Raw genomic sequence first — 21,749 nt, 5'->3', positions numbered from 1 at the left:
GCAGCCGGGCAGGAAGCAGAAACCCTGTCTGCACGCAGCTGCCCAGCACAAGCCACTAGAGGTCGCTGTTCTCCCAGGAGAGGAGGGCCACAAACCAACAAGAAAGGAAGTTCTTCCAGCCATCACTTGTCCGAGCTCTGCAAACTATTCCTATCACCATGAAAAGGCAAAGCTACAGGCAGACAAAGATCACAGAGACAACACCAGAGAAGGAGACAGACCTAACCAGTCTTCCTGAAAAAGAATTCAAAGTAAGAATCATAAACATGCTGACAGAGATGCAGAGAAATACGCAAGAGAAATGGGATGAAGTCCGGAGGGAGATCACAGATGCCAGAAAGGAGATCACAGAAATGAAACAAACTCTGGAAGAGTTTATAAGCAGAATGGATAGAATGCAAGAGGCCATGGATGGAATTGAAATCAGAGAACAGGAATGCATAGAAGCTGACGTAGAGAGAGACAAAAGGATCTCCAGGAATGAAACAATGTCAAGAGAACTGTGTGACCAATCCAAAAGGAACAATATCCGTATTATACGGGTCGCAGAAGAAGAAGAGAGAGGAAAAGAGATGGAAAGTATCTTAGAAGAAATAATTGCTGAAAACTTCCCCAAACTGGGGGAGGAAATAATTGAACAGACCATGGAAATACACAGAAGCCCCAACAGAAAGGATCCAAGGAGGACAACACCAAGACACATAATAATTAAAATGGCAAGGATCAAGGACAAGAAAAGAGTTTTAAAGGCAGCTAGAGAGAAAAAGGTCACCTATAAAGGAAAACCCATCAGGCTATCATCAGACTTCTCGACAGAAACCCTACAGGCCAGAAGAGAATGGCATGATATATTTAATACAATGAAGGGCCTTGAACCAAGGATACTGTATCCAGCACGACTATCATTCAAATATGACGGTGGGATTAAACAATTCCCAGACAAACAAAAGCTGAGGGAATTTGCTTTCCACGAACCACCTCTACAGAACATCTTACAGGGACTGCTCTAGATGGGAGCACTCCTAGAAAGAGCACAGCACAAAACACCCAACATATGAAGAATCGAGGAGGAGGAACAAGAAGGGAGAAAAGAAAAGAATCTCCAGACAGTGTATATAACAGCTCAATAAGCGAGCTAAGTTAGGCAGTAAGATACTAAAGAGGCTAACCTTGAACCTTTGGTAACCACGAATTTAAAGCCTGCAATGGCAATAAGTACATATCTCTCAATAGTCACCCTAAATGTTAATGGGCTGAATGCACCAATCAAAAGACACAGAGTAACAGAATGGATAAAAAAGCAAGACCCATCTATATGCTCTTATAAGAAACTCACCTCAAACCCAAAGACATGTACAGACTAAAAGTCAAGGGATGGAAAAACATATTTCAGGCAAACAACAGTGAGAAGAAAGCAGGGGTTGCAGTACTAATATCACACAAAATAGACTTCAAAACAAAGAAAATAATAAGAGATAAAGAAGGACACTACATAATGATAAAGGGCTCAGTCCAACAAGAGGATATAACCATTCTAAATATATATGTACCCAACACAGGAGCACCAGCATATGTGAAACAAATACTAGCAGAACTAAAGGGGGATATAGACTGCAATGCATTCATTCTAGGAGACTTCAACACACCACTCACCCCAAAGGATAGATCCACCGGGCAGAAAAGAAGTAAGGACACGGAAGCACTGAACAACACAGTAGAGCAGATGGACCTAATAGACATCTATAGAACTCTACATCCAAAAGCAACAGGATATACATTCTTCTCAAGTGCACATGGAACATTCTCCAGAATAGACCACATACTAGGCAACAAAAAGAGCCTCAGAAAATTCCAAAAGATTGAAATCCTAACAACCAACTTCTCAGACCACAAAGGCGTAAAACTAGAAATAAACTGTACCAAGAAAGCAAAGAGGCTCACAAACACATGGAGGCTTAACAACACGCTCCTAAATAATCAATGGATCAATGACCAAATCAAAATGGAGATCCAGCAATATATGGAAACAAATGACAACAACACCACTAAGCCCTAACTTCTGTGGGACACAGCAAAAGCAGTCTTAAGAGGAAAGTATATAGCAATCCAAGCATATTTAAAAAAGGAAGAGCAATCCCAAATGAATGGTCTAAGGTCACAATTATCGAAATTGGAAAAAGAAGAACAGATGAGGCCTAAGGTCAGCAGAAGGAGGGACATAATAAAGATCAGAGAAGAAATAAATAAAATTGAGAAGAATAAAACAATAGCAAAAATCAATGAAACCAAGAGCTGGTTCTTCGAGAAAATAAACAAAATAGATAAGCCTCTAGCCAGACTTATTAAGAAGAAAAGAGAGTCAACACAAATCAACAGTATCAGAAACGAGAAAGGAAAAATCACGACGGACCCCACAGAAATACAAAGAATTATTAGAGAATACTATGAAGACCTATATGCTAACAAGCTGGGAAACCTAGGAGAAATGGACAACTTCCTAGAAAAATACAACCTTCCAAGATTGACCCAGAAAGAAACAGAAAATCTAAACAGACCAATTACCAGCAATGAAATTGAAGCGGTAATCAAAAAACTACCAAAGAACAAAACCCCCGGGCCAGATGGATTTACCTCAGAATTTTATCAGACATACAGGGAAGACATAATACCCATTCTCCTTAAAGTTTTCCAAAAAATAGAGGAGGAGGGGATACTCCAAAACTCATTCTATGAAGCTGACATCACCCTAATACCAAAACCAGGCAAAGACCCCACCAAAAAAGAAAACTACAGACCAATATCCCTGATGAAAGTAGATGCAAAAATACTCAACAAAATATTAGCAAACCGAATTCAAAAATACATCAAAAGGATCATACACCATGACCAAGTGGGATTCATCCCAGGGATGCAAGGATGGTACAACATTCGAAAGTCCATCAACATCATCCACCACATCAACAAAAAGAAAGACAAAAACCACATGATCATCTCCATAGATGCTGAAAAAGCATTTGACAAAGTTCAACATCCATTCATGATAAAAACTCTCAGCAAAATGGGCATAGAGGGCAAGTACCTCAACATAATAAAGGCCATCTATGATAAACCCACAGCCAACATTATATTGAACAGCGAGAAGCTGAAAGCATTTCCTCTGAGATCGGGAACTAGACAGGGATGCCCACTCTCCCCACTGTTATTTAACATAGTACTGGAGGTCCTAGCCATGGCAATCAGACAAAACAAAGAAATACAAGGAATCCAGATTGGTAAAGAAGTTAAACTGTCACTATTTGCAGATGACATGATACTGTACATAAAAAATCCTAAAGACTCCACCCCAGAACTACTAGAACTGATATCGGAATACAGCAAAGTTGCAAGATACAAAATCAACACACAGAAATCTGTGGCTTTCCTATATACTAACAATGAACCAACAGAAAGAGAAATCAGGAAAACAACTCCATTCACAATTGCATCAAAAAAAATAAAATACCTAGGAATAAACCTAACCAAAGAAGTGAAAGACTTATACTCTGAAAACTACAAGTCACTCTTAAGAGAAATTAAAGGGGACACTAACAGATGGAAAGTCATCCCATGCTCGTGGCTAGGAAGAATTAATATAGTCAAAATGGCCATCCTGCCCAAAGCAATATACAGATTTGATGCAATCCCTATGAAACTACCAGCAACATTCTTCAATGAACTGGAACAAATAATTCAAAAATTCATATGGAAACACCAAAGACCCCGAATAGCCAAAGCAATCCTGAGAAAGAAGAATAAAGTAGGGGGGATCTCACTCCCCACCTTCAAGATCTACTATAAAGCCATAGTAATCAAGACAATTTGGTACTGGCACAAGAGCAGAGCCACAGACCAATGGAACAGACTAGAGAATCCAGACATTAACCCAGACATATATGGTCAATTAATATTTGATAAAGGAGCCATGGACATACAATGGCGAAATGACAGTCTCTTCAACAGATGGTGCTGGCAAAACTGGACAGCTACATGTAGGAGAATGAAACTGGACCATTGTCTAACCCCATATACAAAAGTAAACTCAAAATGGATCAAAGACCTGAATGTAAGTCATGAAACCATTAAACTCTTGGAAGAAAACATAGGCAAAAACCTCTTAGACATAAACATGAGTGACCTCTTCTTGAACATATCTCCCCGGGCAAGGAAAACAACAGCAAAAATGAGTAAGTGGGACTATATTAAGCTGAAAAGCTTCTGTACAGCAAAAGACACCATTAATAGAACAAAAAGGATCCCTACAGTATGGGAGAATATATTTGAAAATGTCACATCCGATAAAGGCTTGACGTCCAGAATATATAAAGACCTCACACGCCTCAACAAACAAAAAACAAATAACCCAATTAAAAAATGGGCAGAGGAACTGAACAGACAGTTCTCCAAAAAAGAAATACAGATGGCCAACAGACACATGAAAAGGTGCTCCACATCACTAATTATCAGAGAAATGCAAATTAAAACTACAATGAGGTATCACCTCACACCAGTAAGGATGGCTGCCATCCAAAAGACAAACAACAACAAATGTTGGCGAGGCTGTGGAGAAAAGGGAACCCTCCTACACTGCTGGTGGGAATGTAAGTTAATTCAACCATTGTGGAAAGCAGTGTGGAGGTACATCAAAATGCTCAAAACAGACTTACCATTTGACCCAGGAATTGCACTCCTAGGAATTTACCCTAAGAATGCAGCAATCAAGTATGAGAAAGATCAGTGCACCCCTATGTTTATCGCAGCACTATTTTCAATAGCCAAGATTTGGAAGCAACCTAAATGTCCATCGATAGATGAATGGATTAAGAAGATGTGGTACATATACACAATGGAATACTACTCAGCCATAAGAAAAGGGCAAATCCAACCATTTGCAGAACATGGATGGAGCTGGAGGGTATTATGCTCAGTGAAACAAGCCAAGCGGAGAAAGAGAAATACCAAATGATTTCACTTATCTGTGGAATATAAGAAGAAAGGAAAAACTGAAGGAACAAAACAGCAGCAGAATCACAGAACTCAAGAATGGACTAACAGGTACCAAAGGGAAAGGGACTGGGGAGGATGGGTGGGTAGGGAGGGATAAGGAGGGGGAGAAGTCGGAGGGTATTAAGATTAGCATGCATGGGGGGTAGGAGAAAAGGGAGGGCTGTACAACACAGAGAAGGCAAGTAGTGATTCTACAACATTTTGCTATGCTGATGGACAGTGACTGTAAAGAGGTCTATAGGGGAGAGCTGGTATAGGGGAGAGCCTAGTAAACATAATATTCGTCATGTAAGTGTAGATTAGTGATACCAAAAACAAAACAAAACAAAACAAAAAAGGGCAGTTCCTGTGTGGTAACTTCCAATGAGTTCTACACAAGGGTATAAAGGGCATATAAAAGTGTAGGCAAAGGGTCTGTTTGCGTTTATACAGAAGATCAAAGCCTAATTGGGCTACCCCGAAAATGAACTAAGATACGATATGAAAGAGAACTTCCAACATCAGCACTCTCTGGAAGACTCATGCCAGAAGATGCTCATCAAAAAACCCCAACAAAGATCCACGCACTGCTACAGCTGTAGATGCACTCATCCCACCAGCTCCTGGACTTGCCATGGGAATGAAGGAGATATCTAAGCTGGCCTGTGCATACAGTAAAACAACAAATTTGACTGGATCTATACTGTTGGAACTCAACCAAGAATTAGGAGAAGTGCAAATTGTAGCGCTCCAAAATCTTACAACTACAGACTATTTACTGTTAAAAGAACATAAGGGATGTGAACATTCCCCAGGAATGGGTTGTTTTAATTTGTCTGATTTCTCTCAGACTGTTCAAGTTCAGTAGGACAATATCCACCATATCATAGATAAGTTTTCACAAATGCCTAAGGTGCCTAACTGGTTTTCTTGATTTCACTGGAGATGGCTGGTAATTACAGATATGCTTTGGTTATGTAACTATACTCCTATTATGTTAATGTGTGTGCGCAATTTAAGTAGTAGCTGAAAACCTATACATGCTGAAGTTACTCTACAAGAAGATATGTCAAAGAAATAATCAATCTTCCCATGTTTTCTTCCGCCTGCTACTTCTATAGCTTTTCTTCTTCCTTCCTAATTACAACCCTTAAATAGAATTCGTGCCTCATATCAAATTTACCGAGTATCATAATTCTTCCAAGTGGTAAAGATACCTCAAGAGAAATGCTGGGCGTAGAAGCTACAGGGCATAAATATGCAAAGAAATAAAAAGCTAACCATTTCAAACAATAAGGCTTCTCTCTCTCTTACCAACTTTACATTTCCCTGTATGGCCCCGGAAGATGACTGGTTAGCTAGAGACGGGTAAGATTCCTCAAGGGAGGAACAACCTAAGACAGGCACAGTCGCAGGGGGGTCATCAGGTGAGAAATTGGGGATCAAGAGAGGTGAGGCTCAGAACCTCACCCCCCCTGTTCTGTGAGAAATCTTCTGCATACGTGGATGTTTTATTGCCCTTGTCCAACTTGGATTAACACATAGTCTACAGGCACACACCTGATCATCTACATTTGCTCTCTTACAACACTAAACTATGTTTTCTACCTTTATCTTGTATCTACCTACCACTTCAGCATTTTATTAAAAATAATAATAATAAAGAGAGAAATGTGGTATCCACATATAAATCAAGTATAAAAACCAAATGAGTATTCATATTTGAACTGACTGTTTATAGTTCATAATGCATGAGCAAAACCGAAAGTTTCTGTGATGACTACCCTTGTACTGTTCACTATGTAACTTATTCATTATGTAAGAATTTGTTCTCCATGCAAGAACTTGTTTGTTATGCCTCAGAAGATTGGAGACTGACGAAAATTAGGCTTGGGGTGTATTAATGATTGTGCATTGACCATTGACTCCCCTATACAGAATTTTATTGTCATTAACAACCATTTGATCAATAAATATGAGAGATGCCCTCACAAATAAATAAATAAATAAATAAATAAAGATAAATATTTGAGGTGTTGAATCTCTTAATTAAATCAACTGTTGGACTCCTTTCACAATGTGTACATGTATCAAATCACCATTATGTACACTTTAAATATCTTACTGTTCTACTTGCCAAGTGTACCTCCATGAAACTTTAAAATCTATTAATTAGTTTAAGATTGTAGTAATTAAGGCAGTGTGGTATTGGCACAATCATAAACAAATTGACCAACAGAACAGAATACAGAGCTCATAAACAGGTGTACACATATGTGGATATGTGATTTATGACAAAGTTGGCAATTCAGATCAGTGGTGAAAAGATGAAAAATTCAATAAATAGTGCTGGGTCAGTTGGGTGTAAGGTACTAAATACACATAAAATGTACAGATACCTCACACCATACAAGTATACATGGTCCTACACAGTTCAAACTCATGTTGTTCAAGGGTTAACTGTTCTCTATTTCTTAAACTAGGTATATAGATACTCACTGTATCATTTTTTATAATCATAATTTATACATATTAATATCAGGGTATTGCTATTAGCTTTTTTTGCAGGGTATATTTATCTTTTCTAACCCATTTTAAGGAATTTCTCATAAATTCTTATTTAAAATCTAGTATAAAAATGTAATCTTGTAACAAGCACATTGTAGTTTGTTTAAGCAAATTTACAAGATAAGAGTTGATTCCACTTAACTGGAAATACATTCTTACTTTAGAGTATAAGAAGCTAGCTATAATAATTTATAGCAAAAATTGAGAGCAACCTAAATGTTTACCATTTGGATATGATTAAATATACTACAACTCTTTGGAATATTTTTCAGCTACTAAATACGAAGAGATAAAAAGTAGATCTTTAATATGTACCCATATGGAAAAACTTTTATTATATATTGCTATGTGGACAAAAAGGAAGTTACATAAAGTAGATATAATATGATTCTATTTTTGACCTAAAAATACCTGAAAGGATATTTACACTAAATCCTCAGCCATGGTTACTGCTAGCATATGGATTAGATATACCTACACACACACGAGCATAATTAAATTACATAAAATATATAACATTTTATAATTTAAAATAATATTCTCATTGCAAGGAGGAAATTATTGAACACCTTTATGAAAATAAACATAATAAATTTGTCCTAAAAAGCCATGTGTTTTGTTACTTTATTTCAGTTACTTTCATACTGTCATTATAGAGAACAAAAGAATTTGATTAAGAGATCAAACTTCTCTAGATGCTCTATAAAGTTGGTGATTCCTGATTCCCTGTAATTAGTGATAAAACTACAAAAACTAATTTAGGAAGCTTTTTTCCATTCATACTTTCTGTGCTATTTATTAACTGGAGAACTAAGTTATAAGGCTTTCTCTAAATTTAATTTTAGCATATACTAATTAGTAAGTCACTTATTGAATAGCCAGGTATGTGTGGGCTACAAGTATTTTTCTTTTTTATTTGAATCATCACATTTCTGGAGATAAAAAGACATGGACGTTTTTTGCTGCTTTCAAGTACACCTGGACTGATGGCACTTAGTATTTTGTAATTCAGTATTTCATGAATATATAAAAATAGATCCTGTCTTTATTCCAGCACATGGTGTTGTTCTACATTATATAGAGGATCTTCTTAGTTATAAATGGCCTCATATGTGATATTTATATTTTAATAGTTTATTTATTACTAACTTGGGATTTATTTTTATTTATATCCTTGTTGCAACAATGTTACTTGAGAGAATTTAACATGACATTCTGAACATTTTTTATAAAAGCTTGGAGTTTCAAGGCAAAGACGCCAAACATCTGTGTCAGTGTTTTAAGAAAGAAACATTAAGTAAATGAACTAATGTTTAGGTAGTGATTCAAAAACTTTAGTATTTTTTTATTTTTGCAATCCTGAAGTTATTCTCTTTTCTGTTCCCAAGGGAAAATTAGATGGAACATGAGTACTGCCAAGGGACTGTTTTGTTTATTATATTGTTCCAAAGCCAAGATCATTTTTAAAGGGCTAGGTTATAGATTATTCCTATGTATCCTATTATTCTAAATAATTGATCATATTTTAGTATTTTTTTAATAACTGAGATTACAATAAATCTCTCCAAAAAATTCATGACCATAACTGTCTCCATTTTAGCAGATTCATGATTAAAACATTTTATCTGTCAAGATCTTAAGCTAAGGTCTTTTAAAAATAAAAGTTATAATTTTAAAACCCCATTGGGAGGAGCCAAGATGGCGGCATGAGGAGGGCAGCAGAAATCTCCTCCGAAAACCATATATAGTCTTGAAAATACAACGAATACAACTATTCCTAAAAGAGAGACCAGAGGATATAGTACAACATCCAGGCTACATCTACATCTGCGAGAACTCAGATACAAGCCGCAACCCAGCAGGACCCAAGCGCTTCCCCCACCCCAGCTCTCCGGTGGGAGGAGAGGTTCAGAGCAGGAAGGGAGTGGAAGCACAGGACTGCTAAATAACCAGCCCTAGTAATCCTCACCAGGAGCACTGACACACATTGCATGGTGAGCTGGATATTAGGGAAACAGAAAAGTAAAATCTGCAAGCGGGTTCCCGCAGCCGGCTCCCCTGGGACAAAAGAAATGTGAGTGCTTTTTGAAAGTCTTAAAGGGGCAGGAGCCTCACAGTTGGACAGAATCGTCCTGGCACACTCAGCCCAGCAGGCTGGGAATCCCAGGGAAATCCGGGCACCCTAACCCGCTGGGCAGCAGCGCAGCTCTGAAACCTCTCAGGGTGATAAACAGCCAGCCATTCATTCCCCCTCCAACGCAGCCCTGCTACAGCATCTGAGCAGCCTGAGAGCGGCCACGCCCACAGCAGCCATGCAGTCTCCTCCCGGCACACATTTGCCTGGACCAAACCCAGGGCCGCCACCAGTGCACAGCTGCCCAGCACAGGCAGAGGAATCTGGGGCAAGGCGTGGAGGGGCGCCGTTCTCACAGGAGAGCACACCCGGCGTGCCTGCCTCTCCCCGCAGGGCTCGGGGCTACCCCAGGGGCTGCTCCTGGTGTGCGGGTTACTAACACAGGCAGCGGAGAAGGGCAGGGCAACCAGCAAGCAGGAAGGGACTTTGTTCTCCCAGCTGACGCACATGCCACCTGCCTACAACTACCTCTATTGCCATGAAAAGGCAGAAAAATTTGCTCCAGTCCAGAACCACCCAGACACCACCAAGAGAGGGCCTGGGGAGACAGATATAAACAACCTTCCTGAAAAATAATTTAAAATGAAGGTCATAACTGTGCTGGTGGACCTGCAGACAAATATGCAAGAGCTAAAGGATCAAGTTAGGAGGAAGAATACAGACATAAAACAACCTCTGGAAGGACTTAAGAGCAGACTGAATGAGGTACAAGAGACTGGTAATGGAATAGAAATTAGAGAACAGGAATACAGAGAAGCTGAGGCAGAGAGAGGTAAAAGGATTTCCAGGAATGAAAGAATATTGAGGGAACTGTGCGACCGATCCAAATGGAACAACATTCGCATTATAGGGGTACCAGAAAAAGAAGAGAAAGAAAAAGGGATAGAAAATGTCTTTGAAGAAATAATTGCTGAAAACTTCCTGAAACTGGGGGAGGAAATAGTCTCTCAGACCATGGAAGCCCACAGATCTCCCAACACAAGGGACTCAAGGAAGAAAAGACAACACCAAGAGATATTATAATTAAAATGGCAAAGATCAAAGACAAGGACAGAGTATTAAAGGCAGCCAGAAAGAGAATAAAGGTCACCTACAAAGGAAAACCCATCAGGCTATCATCAGAAACCTTACAGGCCAGAAGAGAATGGCATGATGTATTTAATGCAATGAAACAGAAGGGCCTTGAACCAAGAATACTGTATCCAGCATGATTATCATTTTAAGGTATGAAGGAGGGATTAAACAATTCCCAGATAAGCAAAAGTTGAGGGAATTTGCCTCCCACAAACCACCTCTACAGGATATTTTAAAGGGACTGCTCTAGAGGGGAGCACTCCTAAGGCTAAATAGATGTCACCAGAGAAAATAAAAATCACACCAAAGAAAGCAGAACAACCAAATACTAACTAAAGGCATAAAAAAAATTTAATCAACTATTCACAAAGCAGTCAAAGGAAACAAAAAGGGTACAGAATAAAACATCTAACGTAAAGATTGGAGGAGGAGGAGTATGAAGAAGGGAGAAAAAAGAATCATCAGACTGTTTTTATAATAGCTTAATAAGCGAGTTAAGTTAGATGGTTAGATAGTAAAAAAGCTACCCTTGAACCTTTGGTAACCATGAATCTAAAGCCTGCAATGTCAGTAAGTACATCTTTCAATAATCACCCTAAATGTAAATGGACTGAATGCACCAATCAAAAGACACAGAGTAATAGAATAGATATAAAAGCAAGACCCATCTATATGCTGCTTACAAGAGACTCACCTCAAACCCAAAGACAAACACAGACTAAAGGGATGGGAAAAGATATTTCATGCAAACAATAGGGAGAAAAAAGTAGGTGTTGCAGTACTTGTATCAGACAAAATAGACTTCAGAACAAAGAAAGTAACAAGACATAAAGAAGGACATTACATAATGATAAAGGGGTCAGTCCAACAAGAGGATATAACCTTTTTAAATAAATATGCACCCCATACAGGTGCACCTACATATGTGAAAGAAATACTAACAGAATTAAAGGAGGAAATAAAATGCATTCATTCTAGGAGACTTCAACACACCACTCATTCCAAAGGACAGATCCACCAAACAGAAAATAAGTAAGGACACAGAGGCACTGAGCAACACAGTAGAACAGATGGACCTAACAGACATCTACAGAACTCTACACCCAAAAGCAGCAGGATGCACATTCTTCTCAAGTGCACATGGAACATTTTCCAGAATAGACCACATACTAGGCCACAGAAAGAGTCTCAGCAAATTACAAAAGATTGAAATTGTACCAACCAACTTCTCAGACCACAAAGATAGGAAACTAGAAATAAATTGTACGAATAAAACAAAAAGGTTCATAAACACATGGAGGCTTCACAACATGCTCCAAAATAACCAATGGATCAATGACCAAATTAAAACAGAGACCAAGCAATATATGGAGACAAATGAAAGTAACAGCATAATGCTCCAACATCTGTGGGACGCAGGGAAGGCAGTTGTAAAAGGAAAGTATATAGCAATCCAGGCCTATTTAAAGAAGAAAGAACAATCCCAAATAAGCAGTCTAAATTCACAATTATTGAAACTGGAAAAAGAAGAGCAAATGAAGCCCAAATTCAGTAGAAGGAGGGCCATAATAAAGATCAGAGAAGAAATATATAAAATTGAGAAGAATAAAACAGTAGAAAGAATTAATGAAACCAACAGCTGGTTCTTTGAGAAAGTAAACAAAATAGATAAACCCCTAGCCAGACTTAACCAAGAAAAATAGAGAATCTGCACATATAAACAGAATCAGAAATGAGAAAGCAAAAATAACAACAGACACCACAGAAATACAAATACTTATTAGAGAATACTATGAAAAATTATATGCTAACATACTGGATAACCTAGAAGAAATGGACAATTTTCTAGAAAAATACAGCCTCCAAGACTGACCCAGGAAGAAACAGAAAATCTGAACAGACCAATTACCAGCAGTGAAATTCAATTGGTAATTAAAAAGCTACCAAAGAACAAAACTCCAATACCAGATGGCTTCACCACTGAATTTCAGACATTTAAAGAAGACATAATACCCATTTTCCTTAAACTTTTCCAAAAAATAGAAGAGGAGGGAATACTTTCAAACTCATTCCATGAAGCAAGCATCACTCTAATACCAAAACCAGGCAAAGACACCACAAAAAAAGAAAACAACACACCAATATCCCTGATGAATGTAGATGCAAAAATACACAACAAAATATTAGCAAACCGAATTCAAAAATATGATCAAGAGGATCATACATCATGATAAGTGGGATTCATCCCAGGGTTGCAAGGATGTTACAACACTCGAAAATCCATCAACGTCATCCACATATCAATAAAAAGAAGGACAAAAATCTCATGATCATCTCCATAGATGCCAAAAAAGCATTTGAAATCGTAATAATAAAACCACTGCTGTCTTAAAACACAAACAGACCATTAAACCAATAAAATAGAATACAGTGCACAGTATCTTTTAGAGTAATCACAGAAACTTTCTGGTCCTTTACCTGAAGCTCATGATAGGAAATTTTATGCCCTGACCTTATTATGATCTTTCTCCAAATTCTCTGACACAATTTTACAACAGTGGACTAGCTCATTGTTCCCCTTATTTGAACTGAAATATTTATGGCAAAAATTACTTGGTTATCTATAGGCTCTTGATTATAGTTATCTAGAATCGATAATTTAATTGTTTTGCCTTTGAGTGCCATGGACTACCAGTTTCCCATTAACCTCTACCAAAAGATTTAATAATGTTCTTTGTTTATAATAATTGTTTTTATTAAGACTTTATTTTTTAGAACAGTTTTAGGTTCACAGCCAAACTGAGGGGAAGGTATAGAAATTTTCTATATACCTTCTGCCCCACATACACTTATTAACATTCTCTGCCTGAGTGGTACATTTGTTACAATTAATAAACCCACACTGACACATCATTATCACCTGAAGTCCATAGTTTACATTATGTTTCACTTGGTGTACATTCATTGGGTTGAACAAATGACATCCATCATTATGATATTATACAGTATTTTCATATCCTAAAAATCCTCTATGCTCTGCCTATTAATCCCTCATCTTCCCCCAGTTATTAATGCTTTTGAATCCAGTCAGTTCAAGAAACAATTCTGATTCCCATCCTTAAGTTGCTTTTCTCCTGGAACAACTTCTGGCATGGATCAGGAAAGTCCTTAAGTAGTCCACTTCTTTCTGCAAGTTTGTTGTGTTATACTTACCTCAGTTACAGCTGTCTGGATGTGTAGAAAAGACCAACAATAACTTCCAAATATTCTGGGCAATAAAATAATTGCTTTTGAAAATGGAATTGAAAATATATTACCTAGTTATATCATATTTCAGTGAGTGTTTACTACATATCTAAGGAACATTTAATGGATTAACAGATTGCTGACAATCACAGACTTGACATTCAACTGTTAGCAATTTGAAAACAACCTATGATAACATAGTAATTTGTATTTTTGCCGAGGCAGAAATTTGAGCTGTACGTGTAATGCTACTTTGTGCTAGCAGAACAGTAGCTAGCATGTGAACTTTGTTGATCATTACCCATTCTGCATCTCAACTTGACCTTGTTTTCAAGTAGTTACTTAGTGACTCATGAAATTCTATTTGTCAAATATATATAGTATTTATGATACATGTGTTTAAAGAATAATAATAGAGTAAACACACATGTTCCCAACACCCAGTTTAAGAAAAAGAACATTAACATTGAAGTCCTTGGGAGCTCCACCTTAACTGCTTCTACACTTCCTCTCCCTTAGGACTCTACTGAATTTGGTGTTACACATTCGTTTATTTTTCTTGGTTTTGTTCCATATGTGTACTCTTAAAATATAATTCCATTTAATTTTGCCTGTTTTGACCTTCATGTTATTGGAATCATCCTCTTTTTAATTGATGCAATAAGTATTTATTGAGCAACTACTCATAATGATTACTCATGTTGATGCATGTAGTTATGGTTTATACTTACTGCTGTATCATTCTATATTCTGTTCAAGGATATGTGGACTGAAACTGTAACTGGAAGCAATGTTGTAATAACTTCATTCTTATACACTGATTCACTTATGCAAGAATTTCTCTTGAATAAGCACATAGGAATGGAATTGCTGAGTCAAGAGTATGTGCAATTTCAACTATAACAAATTATTTTCTAAAATATCTTTACAAATTTACCCTCAACAACAATGTATGAGAGTTTCTGTTACTTCACATCCTTGTCAACTTTTGGCATTAAAAAATTCATAATTTTTAAATTCTCCCAGTCTGATTGTAAAGGGGTATATCATTATAATTTACATTCCCCTGACAAGTAATAAAATGGGACAGTTTTTCATGTTTATTAACTTTGCATATTTTCTATGTAAGGGAATGCCTATCCACTTCTTTTGCCCTATTTTTCTTTTGCATTATCTTTTTCTCATAAATTTATAGGAATTCTTAATATGTTCTGACACCAATCCTTTCATGTTGCAAGTATCTCTTCTTAGTTTGTGGTTGTCTTTTCCTTGTTTTCTGATGTCTTTCTATGAATACAAGTTTGTGGTTTTAATGTACTCAACTTCATTAATCATTTCCTTTATAGTTTATACTTTTTTTATGTTTTGTGCAAGAAATCTTCCCTACTGTGAGGTCATAAAGATGTTCTCATATCCTTTTAAGAATGTTAATAGTTTTGCCTTCCATATTTAATTTCTTAATCTATCTGAACTAATTTTTGTTCATTGTATGAGGTAGAGATACAGGGTTTTTTCCAAATATAGAGCCAATTGCCAGCAAAATTATTTATTAACTAGTGTATCCTTTCTCCAGTCATTTTCCATGGCCCCCTTTCCATATATCACATTTCTACAAATATGTGGGTCTGATGAGGATTTTCTGTTCTGTTAATCTGTTTGCCTATTTTCACAAAAGCATCATGTCTTAATCAAAGTTACAATAAGTTTTAGCATCTGTGAGGCAAGTCTCCCCATGCTATGTCTTCCTAAGAAATATCTTGTCTATTCTTTGCCCTTTGCTTTTCTATAAAATTTTAGAATCACCTTATTGAATGTCATGAGAAATTCTGTTAGGACCTTAAAATTACATTGAATCCATAGACTAATTTTAGGAAAGAACTGAAATTTTTGTAAGTCTTCCTACCTATAAACATGGTATATTTCTTAGTGTATATTGGCCTTTAATATCTTTTAATAGCATTTTATGATTTTCTCTATGAAGGTCTTTATACATCTTTTGTTAGATCTATGCTTAGTTGCCCTATTTGTTGTTATTCTTGTTGCTGTTTTAAATAGTATCATTTAAAAACACATATTCTAATTGCTTTTTTCTAATACATAGAAATATAGCAAATATATTTATTAATATTGGAAACATCTTTGATTCCAAATAGTTTGTTTACATAGTCTTTTTAGTTCTTTATGTTGTCAACCATACCATCCTGTAATAGTAATTCTTTTTACCTTGTTTTCCAAACATTATACATTTTATTTCTTTTTCTTTTCTTACTGTCTGGTAGGTGTCTGGTAGCATAACATTAAATAGAAGTGACAGTACCTTTCTTTTAAAGTTTAATCATTGAACTTTATATTTGCTAAAAAAGTTTTGGTAACTGTCCTATATCAGGTCAAAAAGTCCTCTTCCAATCCTAGTTAGTTAAGAGTTCTCATCATTAATAGGTGTTGAATTTTATGAAATGCTTTTTCTGCAACTATCACTTATTTTCATAGATTGTTGCACGTGATATGTTAGAAATTTTTTCCATGATTGAGATTAGCCTATAATTTCTCACATTGTCCTTGAATGGTATTGGAGCAAGGTTATACTTAGTGTCAGAAAAAGTTGGGAGTGTTCCTCTGTATATCTTCTCTGAAAGAGTATGTGTTAGACTGAAACAGTGTGTTCTTTGAAAGTGTGTTAGAACTCACTAGTGAAGCCATTTGAACCTAGTGTTTTCCTTATAGGAATTCTTTAAATTTCTAATTATAGACTATTTATATTTTCATTTTTTCTCCAGTTAGGTAGCTTTTTCCTACGAATTTGTCTATAGTTAATTTCTTCTCTTTAAGGAGATACATTACTTCTTTTGAAGGAGTTTTCTTTTTTAAAAGCAGTTTGCCTGTTTTATTATTCTACAAACTCTTTGCCTCATTTTGTTTTTCTACTTAATTTCTTCTCTATATTTATTATTTCCTCTTATCTATTTTTTAATTTTATTCTGTTATTTCTAACCCCTTTAACTATAGATTTAAGCTGTTCCCAAACTTCCTAAGTTCACAGTCAGTAGTATCTCAGAAATTTTTTGAAGAAAATTTTTTTTAATTTTTATTTTGAGGTACATACAATAAAATGCACAAATCTTAGTGTACAGCTTGATAAATCTTGACATGTGTATTCACTCATGTGACCATCTCCCAGATCAAGATATCAAACATTCTCACTAATTTTCACCCTTCACCTATTCCACTTATCCCCCTGCCTCGCTCCCCTATGGCAACCACCAGTCATTCTGTTTATAAGTCTATTTCAGTTTTGTCTGGTTTGTTTTTTAGAATTCACATGGAAATGAAGCCATTTAATATTCACCTTTCTCTGTTTGACTTGTTTCACTTAGCATAATACCTTCTAGGTCCATCCATGTTTTTGCAAATGGCAAGATTTCATTTTTGTGTGTGTGTGGCTGAGTAATATTCCATTATATATGTACCGCATCTTTTTTTCTATTCATCTGTTGATGGACTTTTAGGTTGCTTACATACTTTGGTTATTGTAAATAATGCTGTCATAAACATAGAAGTACATATATCTTTTCACATTAATGACTTCATTTTCTTCAAGTAAATTACCAGGAGTGGAATTTCTGGGTCATATGGTAGTTTTATCATTCATTTTGAGAAACTTCCATACTGCTTTCTGCAGGGGCTGTACCAATTTGCAATTCCACCAGCAATGAATGAGGATTCCTTTCCTTCACATCCTAAGCAATGTTGATTAGTAATGTGGAGAACATTCTTGTGCGTCTATTGGCCATTTGTATGTTTCTTTGGAAAAATGCCTATTCAGGTCCTCTGCCCAGTTTTTTTTTTTTGTTTAACTTTTTTTAATCAAGGTATCATTGACATACAATCTTATAAAGGCTTCACGTGAGCAACATTATGGTAATTACCTTCACCCATATTATCAAGTCTCCCCCCCACGCCCCATTGCAGTCATTGTCCATCAGCATAGTAAGATGCTATAGCATCACTACTTGTACTCTCTGTGCTCTACTGCCTTCCCCATAACCCTCATACTTCATATGTGCTAATGATAATGTCCTTTAAGCCCCTTTACCCTCCCTCCCTACTCACCCTCCCAATCCCTTTTTATTCATTTTTGTTTTTGTTTCCCTTGCCCAAGGAGATTGTGTTCATGAAAAAGGTGCTCATGTTTATATTAAAGAGATTTTTGCCTGTGTTTTCTTCTAAGACTTTTATGGTTTCATGACTTTCATTCTTCGATTCATTTTTAATTTACTTGTGTGTATGGAGTTAGATAGTAATCCAGTTTCATTTTCTTACATGTAGCTGTCCAGTTTTGCCAACATCAGTTGTTGAAGAGGCTGTCATTTCCCCGTTGTATATCCATGGCTCCTTTAATGTATATTAATCGGCCATATATGTATGGGTTTATATCTGGGTTCTCTATTCTGTGCCATTGATCTATTGGTCAGTTCTTCAGCCAGTGGATTTTAGAACTATTTGTTCTAATTCGTTGAAGAATGATGTCAGTATTTTGATAGGGATTGCACTGAACCTGTAGAATGCTTTAGGCAGGATGGCCATTTTGACAATATTAATTCTTCCTATCCATGAACATGGGATGTATTTCCGTTTATCAGTGTCTTCATTAATTCCTCTCATGAGTGTCTTCTACTTTTCAGGGTACAGGTCTTTCACCTTGGTTAGGTTTATTCCTGGGTATTTTATTCTTTTAGATTCCATTGTGAATGGAATTGCTTTTGTGATTTCTCTTTCTGCTAGTTCATCCTTAGTATATAGGAATGCAATAGATTTCTGTATATTAATTTTGTATCCTACAACTTTGCTGAATTCAGTTTTTAGTTCTAATAGTTCTGGGGTGGATTCTTTAGGGTTTTTTATGTACAATATCATGTCATCTTCAAACAATGACAATTTAACTTCTTCCTTGCTGATATGAATACCTCTTATTTTTTTGTGTTGTCTGATTGCTGTGCTAGGACCTCCAGAACTATGTTGAATAAAAGTGGTGAGAGTAGGCATACTCATCTTGTTCCCGATCTTAGAGGAAAAGCTTTTAGCTTTTGGCTGTTAAGTATAATGTTGGATGCGGGTATGTTGTATACGGCCTTTATTATTATGTTCAGGTACTTGCCATCAGTACCCATTTTGTTGAGAGTTTTTATCATGAATCGATACAGAATTTTGTCAAATACTTTTTCAGCATCTATAGAGATGATCATGTGACTTTTTGTTGATGTGTTTTATGATGTTGATGGATTTTCAAATATACTACCATCCTTACATCCCTGAAATAAATCCCACTTGATCTTGATGGATGATATTTTTTATATATTTTTGAATTTGGTTTGCTAAAATTTTTTTTTCTTAATATTAAATTTGTAATTAGATACGACTATGATGACATACATTTACTTTATGTGGGTTTTTTTGTATCATTAATCTACAATTACATGAGGAACATTATGTTTGCTAGACTCCCCCCATCACCAAGCCCCCCCCACAAACCCCATTACAGTCACTGTCCATCAGCATAGTAAGATGCTGTAGAATCACTACTTGTCTTCACTGTGTTGCACAGCCCTTCCCATATCCGCCATTATACATGCTAATCATAATGCCCCTTTTCTCCCCCCGCTGCCCCACTTATCCCTCCCTTCCCACCCATCCCCCTCAACCCCTTTCTCTTTGGTAACTGTCAGTCCATTCTTGGGTTCTGTGATTCTGCTGCTGTTTTGTTCCTTCTGTTTTTTCTTTGTACTTATACTCCACATATGAGTGAAATCATTTGGTACTTGTCTTTCCCTGCCTGGCTTATTTCACTGAGCATAATACCCTCTAGCTCCATCCATGTTGTTGCAAATTGTAGGATTTGTTTTCTTCTTGTGGCTAAATAATATTCCATTCTGTATATGTACATCTTTATCCATTCATCTACTGATGGACACTTAGGTTGCTTCCAATTCTTGGCTATTGTAAATAGTGCTGCAATAAACATAGGAGTGCATCTGTCTTTTTCAAACTGAGCTACTGCATTCTTAGGGTAAATTCCTAGAAGTGGAATTCCTGGGTCAAATGGTATTTCTATTTTGAGCTTTTTGAGGAACCTCCATACTGCTTTCCACAATGGTTGAACTAGTTTACATTCCCACCAGCAGTGTAGGAGGGTTCCCCTTTCTCTACAACCTTGCCAACATTTGCTATGGTTTGTCTTTTGGATGGTGGGAATCCTTACTGGTGTAAGGTGATATCTCATTGTGGTTTTAATTTGCATTTCTCTAATGACTAGCAATTGTGGACCATCTTTTCATGTGTCTGTTGGCCATCTCAATTTCTTCTTTGGAGAATTGTCTGTTCAGCTCCTCTGACCATTTTTAATTGGATTATTTGCTTTTTGTTCGTTAAGGTGCATGAGCTCTTAATATATTTTGGGTGTCAACCCTTTATCAGATCTGTCATTTATGAATATATTCTCCCATACTGTAAGATGCCTTTTTGTTCTATTGATGGTTTCCTTTGCTGTACAGAAGCTTTTCAGCTTGATCATTTTTGTTTTTATTTCCCTTGCCCAGGGAGATATGTTCATGAAGAAGTTGTCATGTTTATGTCTGAGAGATTTTTGCCTATATTTTTTCTAAGAGTTTTATGGTTTCATGACTTACATTCAGGTCTTTGATCCATTTCAAATTTACTTTTGTGTATGGGGTTAGACAATGATCCAGTTTCATTCTCTTACATGTAGCTGTCTAGTTTTGCCAACACCAACTATTGAGGAGGCTGTCATTTCCCCATTGTATGTCCATGGCTCCTTTATGGTATATTGATTGACCATATATTTTGGGGTTAATATCTGGAGTCTCTATTCTGTTCTACTAGTCTGTGGGTCTGTTCTTGTGCCAGTACCAAACTGTCTTGATTACTGTGGCTTTATAGTAGAGCTTGAAGTTGGGGAGCAAGATCCCCCCTGCTTTATTCTTCCTTCTCAGGATTGCTTTGGCTATTCAGGGTCTTTGGTGGTTCCATATGAATTTTAGAACTATTTGTTCCAGTTTGTTGAAGAATGCTGTTGGTATTTTGATAGGGATTGCATTGAATCTGTAGATTGTTTTAGGCAGGATGGCTATTTTGACCATTTTAATTCTTCCTAGCCAAAAGCATGGGATGAGTTTCCATTTGTTAGTGTCCTCTTTAATTTCTCTTAAGAGTGTCTTGTAGTTTTCAAGATATAGATCTTTCACTTCCTTGGTTAGGTTGATTCCTAGGTATTTTATTCTTTTTGAAGCAATTGTGAATGGAATTGTTTTCCTGATTTCTCTTTCTGCTAGTTCATTGTTAGTGTATAGGAATGCAACAGATTTCTGTGTATTAATTTTGTATCCTGTGACTTTGCTGAATTTCGATATTAGTACTAGTAGTTCTGGAGTGGAGTCTTTATGGTTTTTTATATACAATATCATGTTATCTGCAAATAGTGACAGTTTGACTTCTTCTTTACCAATCTGGATTCCTTGCATTTCTTTGTTTTGTCTGATTGCCGTGGCTAGGAACTCCACTACTGTGTTGAATAACAGTGGAGAGAGTGGGCATCCCTGCCTTGTTCCTGATCTTAGAGGAAAAGCTTTCAGCTTCTAGCTGTTAAGTATGATGTTGGCTGTGGGTTTGTCATATATGGCCTTTATTATGT

General features: G+C 36.5%; 1 protein-coding gene across 3 annotated transcripts in view; it reads left to right on the top strand.

Annotated features, from left to right (window-relative positions):
* The window catches only part of SBF2 (SET binding factor 2), a 558,284-nt gene that overhangs the window by 377,715 nt on the left and 158,820 nt on the right, over window positions 1-21,749 (top strand). The window lies entirely within an intron of this gene.

This window comes from Manis pentadactyla, chromosome 9, assembly GCF_030020395.1.
Source record: "Manis pentadactyla isolate mManPen7 chromosome 9, mManPen7.hap1, whole genome shotgun sequence".
Taxonomy (NCBI): domain Eukaryota; kingdom Metazoa; phylum Chordata; class Mammalia; order Pholidota; family Manidae; genus Manis; species Manis pentadactyla.
This window is presented reverse-complemented; position numbering and strand designations above follow the sequence as displayed.